This window comes from Aquarana catesbeiana, linkage group LG12 (genome assembly GCF_042186555.1).
Source record: "Aquarana catesbeiana isolate 2022-GZ linkage group LG12, ASM4218655v1, whole genome shotgun sequence".
NCBI lineage: Eukaryota > Metazoa > Chordata > Amphibia > Anura > Ranidae > Aquarana > Aquarana catesbeiana.
The window spans coordinates 14,183,555-14,189,554 of NC_133335.1; the positions used below are offsets into that span (position 1 = coordinate 14,183,555).

At 48.3% G+C, this 6,000-nt stretch overlaps 1 protein-coding gene across 1 annotated transcript in view; it reads right to left on the reverse strand.

The window, feature by feature from the left end:
* Positions 1 to 4,266, reverse strand: part of TSHZ2 (teashirt zinc finger homeobox 2) — a 239,162-nt gene extending 234,896 nt beyond the window's left edge. Inside the window, exon 1 of the mRNA XM_073607249.1 lies at positions 3,968 to 4,266. The gene's annotated coding sequence lies outside the window, so the exon portion shown is untranslated. The remainder of the gene's footprint in view (positions 1 to 3,967) is intronic.
* Positions 4,267 to 6,000: the final 1,734 nt, after the last annotated feature.

Below are 6,000 nucleotides of genomic sequence, written 5' to 3' on the forward strand. Positions count from 1 at the left end.
ACACTGACACCAAAGATGGGGCATTGCTTAATCCCACTGATGTCAGGACTTGTTTAGAAAGTTTGGAGCAGTGGCGGCTGGTGCTCAATATTTTGTCAGGAGATGGGCGGCGGCGATCAGTGGCCTTACTTTAGGAGGCCGATGCTGCTTCTCGCTCCAGCTTGCGAGGGAAGAGCAGGGGCCGTTGCTTCTCCTCCTAGCCGAACAGGAAGTGGGTCCTGAGACCCGTTTGGGGTCTCAGGACCTGCTTCCCAATTGGCTGGGAGGAGAAGCAGGAAAACAATAGCGAATATTAATTTACTAATGTCACACAACTGGGTGGGCTCAGAGCGCAGTCCTCTAATACAGGGGTCTCCAAACCAGTGGCGGCCAATCGGGTCTCAGGACAATAGCGAACATTAATTCGCTACCGTCACACAACTGGGTGGGCTCAGTGCTCTGCGCGCCGAGCACACCCTTTTTTGAAGCCAATCATGTGCTTAAAAAAAAAAAAAACCCAATGGAATCCATGCATCTGGCGCCCTGCATATAGATTAGGGGCCGGGCGCATGGATTAGGAGGGCCCCTGCCGCCGGTTTGTGAACGGGCCACCACCGGTTTGGAGACCCCTGTATTAGAGGATTATAAGTCTTGGTGTGCCTCTCTGAAACTAACTCCACTTTGTTATTGGGACCCGACCTCCCTGACTTTTATTCTCAGCCCTGCCAACTATCACTTACTTGTCCAATGACAGCTCGCTGCCAACACTTTCATTGGGCAGGAAGCTGGGATTATCTCTGAAGTCATCACCTTAGTAACAAAGTGAAACTAGCATCAGAGAGGCACAGAATGAATAGTTTTATTGTTAACAAAAGGTAACATCAAATATATTCTGCTGCCATTTTTTTAAAGTTTAAAAATGTCTGACAGGTTCACTTTAAGGCTGCAAATCAAAACTCAGGCCGTCCCCGCTCTTTATGCAGCACACAAGGCTCTAACATGGTCTCAATCCCCCAACAGAGTGTTTGTGCCCCGGGCACTGCCTGCTGCTGTGTGACCTGGCGTGGGGGCAGAAAATCTGAGATCTATTCTTATTCTGTAATGAAATCCTTCCCAGCACAGGAGAAATAAGCGGAGGCCATGCCCAGAGGGAGGGCGCGTGGCCGGCGCCATAGATATTCCACCGGGAGGGAGGCTGGCAGCGCCGGCGGAGCGCACAGGATCTAAAGGAGTTAAGCCAGCGCTGCTGTATATCTCTAAGTAGGGCGCACCCTCGCCAGCCTGTCACTCAGCCGTCAGCGAGATCAGAACTGGGAGAAGTGATGATCCACTTTCACAGGTAGCGCTAAGCTGTCAGTCTCGGGAAAAATCAAAGTCACAATTCAAGCTGAAGTAAACTTTAGACTGTCACTCACACTTCTCTGCTTTCCCTGCAAGCCGAGAGGGATATCTAATGTAATCATTTACTCCTGATCTGTGCGGGGCCTCTGCACCCGACTCCGCCGACAACACAATGGCGGGATCTCTGGTAACCCCTTCAGTGCTGGGCGTCGAGAACGCACGACATAGAAATTCTCACACTGCCTGTCCCAGTGAGGGCAGGAAATTATTTTACGAAGATACCAGGGCTACGAACGAGGTGCTGGCGATCTAAAAAACGGAATCAGAACAATTTTTAAGCTGCCGTTCCTACAATTTGTGACAGTGCTGTACACTGGGTTAGTAGGATTACGGATCACACAGGGTTCTCTGGGATGCAGATTGAGGGGCTCTAGACTATCTATGCTGAACGGAGAAAATTGTTTTTCCAGTTTTCTCTGGAATTGGTAACTCCTGGATTGGGTTCTGGAGTCCAGAGGCTTTGAAGAGTTTTAGGAGGGAAGAAGCCTCCAACCCTGGGACCAGGCTTTACTAGAGACCAGGCGGCTGTGTGCGTAGGTGTGCACAGCCTTTATAATCAAAGGCCTGACAGTGATTCAGGGGTCCAGGCAGGGAACAGATTGTCATGGTCTGGCGTCAGGCTCAGAGGCCAGTAGCTATAGCAGTAGAGAGGCTCACACCGACCAGCTCGATAAGTAGCAGGTGACGCAGACTCACCTGAGATGCAGTGTCTAAGCACTAACTCACCATAGCTCCAGATGGTGGAGATGGGTTCTGCTGTCTGTTAGTACTAGGTCATGGTCCCCAGGATCGCCCTACTAGGACCACCAGGAGGTAAGTCAGGGTCCACTAGCAGATATAGCAGGTAGGGATCAAGCAGAAGCGAGCGTAGTCAGGAAACAAGCCAAAAGGTCGGTGACAAGTGGTTGCAGGTTGGGATTAAAGTGGAAGCATTGTTAAAAAACAAGCCAAAGGTCGGTAACAAGTGGTTGCAGGTTGGGGTCAAGCAGAAACGTAGACGAAGAACAAGCCAAAGGTCAGTAACAAGTGGTAGTGGAGATAAGGACGGCTGCAGGTAAGCAAAAGGAGCAAGATATCGGCTGGTGAGAGCACAATAATCTGGCAAACCGGAAGTGCAGAGAGAGGGTTTAAACACAAAGTTCATGGGAGGAACAAAGAATTCAAGGTTCACCAGAAACAAAGGCACAAGGCAGGATTATCCATGGAATCAGACAGGGAGCTGTCCAGAATCTGAGGTGCCTCAGCGAGAAGAGCTACTGCCAGATGCAGCAGAGGTTGTGGGTTCAGATCCTGGACCTGACACAGGAGGTCCCCTGTCCAGAGGTCAGGACCTAGGCCAGTTCAGCAGGGAACTGCAAGAGAGACACAGTGTGTAAAGCTTGATGAGAAGGTCTGGAAGACCAGACAGAGGTGGCGTGTGAGACAAGAGCAGCAACGCTGCCAGAGCAAGCTAAGAGGCTGATAAAAGCATGTATGTTGCTGTGTAGCATTGAAAGAGCAATGCTGAACATCCCTGCGAGGGTAACCTTTTTGTTTTGTTGGAATTTTTTACTTCCTCAATAAAAGTGGGCCAACAAGCCCTGAAACAGATTTCCCGGCTACAGTGGACTTAATACCAAAGGCATAACACTTGAGCAAAACCCCCAGATATAACAGACTGTACAACTCTGTGGCTGCTCTGTGCTCGACACTTTCTATAAATAGGGCAATGAAGAGTATAAATACTGGGTCAGCAAAGGGGCCCCTCAGTGAGATTCCCCCATGTCTTAAAATGGCTACAAGACCCTTCAAACAGTCCTACAGTCTACAGCAGCGGTAGGCAACCTGGGGCCCTCCAGCAGTTGCAGAACTACAAGTCCCATCATGACTGTGGGAGTAATTGTAACTGCCAGCCCTGCAATGCCTCATGGGAAATGTAGTTCAATAGCTGGAGGGCCCCAGGTTGCCTACCCCTGGTCTAGAGGCATTGCCCACTATGCCGAACATAAATCCCACTGGCTATCGCTGCAATTGTCTTCTGCTTAAACTCTGCCTACGTCATCATATAAGCAGGGTTTGAGAGGTAGAGTTCTGCTACCCCATTTACAGAGATGGGCAGTAAGATTTTTTGGGGCATAGTGGACTGTACCTCGAAACATGGGACTTGTTTGGGTGGCCTGGTGGTGGGCCGCCCTAAGCTGAGGCAACTGCCACACCTTTAGTATGGTAAGTGGTCCTGGCTGGCACAAGAAAGTCTAACGCCACCAAGAAATTCTGTTGCCTTGGGCCTAAACCTGTGTCACTTTCCTGCATGTCCTGGCCAGGATGGGCTCTAACAAGAGATGGTCTGCAGACCACATGAGATGGGTGAAGGGTATTGTGGCAAACTTCTAGTTAGGTTTGGTATGAGCCATGAAGGCTGAAGTCCATTTATTTCCAGTATCCTTGTAATGCAAGACCTGTGTGGCTTCCCCTTCAGTGGCGAGCACTATGGGATTCTGGTATCACTTTTCATGTAGTCGTAACTGTTGAAGGACCCAAAAGTTAGAGGAGAAAACTCTGTGTGTTCACATTACATATACAAAGTCATATTTGTTGTCACGCTTACCTGAGAAATAGGTACAACAAGGTCACAAGTTTCAGAGGCTGGGGAGGTCTCCTTATCTTCCTTCTCTATTAAAGAGGGCCAGTCACTTGACAAGAATGATTCTGAAAGAAAAGTGACCAGACATTACAGTCAGTTTACTAAATATGACAATTTTACCAACAATTTTTTTTGTGTGAAATGGTTCAACCACAAATGTAATTTTCAGTTCACGAAAGTGATTATTTTTTTTATTTTTTAATCACACATTCTATGTTTATTTACTGAAGGTGTTCCTAGAGTTTTTCCTCCATCATATACAGCTAATGTCTGATTGACTGGTGGAATTTGGGAGATTCTGTGAGATGTGTATGGAGGAGATCAGAAATGAATTAATATGAGACATAAAGGCTTAATAGTTAATGAATAGTTGAACATTAGGGTTTTTGCTCAGATACTTCCTCTTATAGGTCCACCAAATGTGCTACATACGTATATGCCCCTGGTGGAGTCAACAAGCAGCCATGTGGACACACACTGTGCTGGCATGGTCCACTGTGGTCATCATAGGTTCGTCTTCCAAAGGCAGCGTTTCTCTTTTTCTTTTTTCAGTCATGGTACCCTTTAAAAATTATGCAAAACCTCAAGGCACCCCAGTAAAATGGAGGTTCCTCCATCACATCACAGGTTCCCCCGCTTCACGTCAGAGGCCCCCCATACAAAGGCCCTTAATCATTAGTCTCCCCATCACCACAAAGTCCCTAGTCACACAGACACCACCCCAAATCACATAGTCTCCCAATCAAACAGTCCCCTCTTCACATTAGGTGGGGCAGGTTTGGAGAAGTTGGCCTTCTGTCTTCTGCATGCTGGGGGTGACTCTACATGCTGTATGCCCTGGATCAGAGTCATGGGTTGCCAGGGTGCTGGTGAACCAGCCACCATCACCATAGCAACTAATGATGACGTTCTCCCTGGCCCCAGAGCATCATTAGTTGTTATGGTGCTGACGGCCAACCCACCTACACCATGGCAACTCTTGATACTTATTCAAACTAGGACCCATATGGCACCGTAAAGGCGCACGGGACCCAGTTTGCCCTGAATCAGCATCGAGGTTGAAAGACGCTGGTATAGATGGACCCTGCCCACTTCTACTCCCTCATGGGCCCTGTGTGTGTACTCTAATGGGAGAATATTGGATGGCAAGCTCCTTTGATGGGCACAGAATTTTTACACAGAATAAATTCTGTATGCTGACAACGTCAGAAGTTGGCCTTCACATCAGGTGAGGCAGCTTGGGAGCAGATAGACATCTGTCTTCTCCTGAATCATGTGGGGTAATGGGTTGCCAGGGTGCTGGCGCCTTGGCCCCAGAGCATCACTGGTTGTTATGATGCTGGCGGCCAACCCGCCTGCACCATAGCAACTCTTGAGGCTTATTCATGGCAAACTGGGTACTGTGCTCTCTGCACTGCAAAGGATTGCATATGGCTCCCTGTTTGAGAAACACTGATATAGATGGACCCTGTCCTGCTCACTTCTACTCCCTCATGGGCCCTGTGTACTCTAATAAGGAAACATTGGATTGTAAGCTCCTTGATGGGCAGAAAAAATGTATATATCATATAATTGAGCAGAATAAATTCTGTATGCTGACAACATCTGAAGTTGGCCTTCACAACAGGTGGGGCAGGTTTGGAGGAGGTGGACCTCTGTCTTCTCCTGAATTCTTGGGGTTACTCTGCATGCTATATGCCCTAGATCAGAGTAATGGGTTGCCAGGGTGCTGGCACTCTGGCCCTAGAGCATCACTGGGTGCTATGGAGCTGGCGCCCAGCCCCCCCAACATCATCACAACTCTTGACACTGAGGTCTCACGCTCGTGACACCCTGGTTGAGAAACATGGTTTCAGATCAATGACATGCAGCTGATGCCATTGTGAGTGCACTTAGACACAAAGGAGTGCACATAGAACACAGGAAGCTTCTAAAAAAACTTAATGAGATCAACAGCACAGAGATGGAGAATATTATAAAAAGAAAAAAAGGTAAAA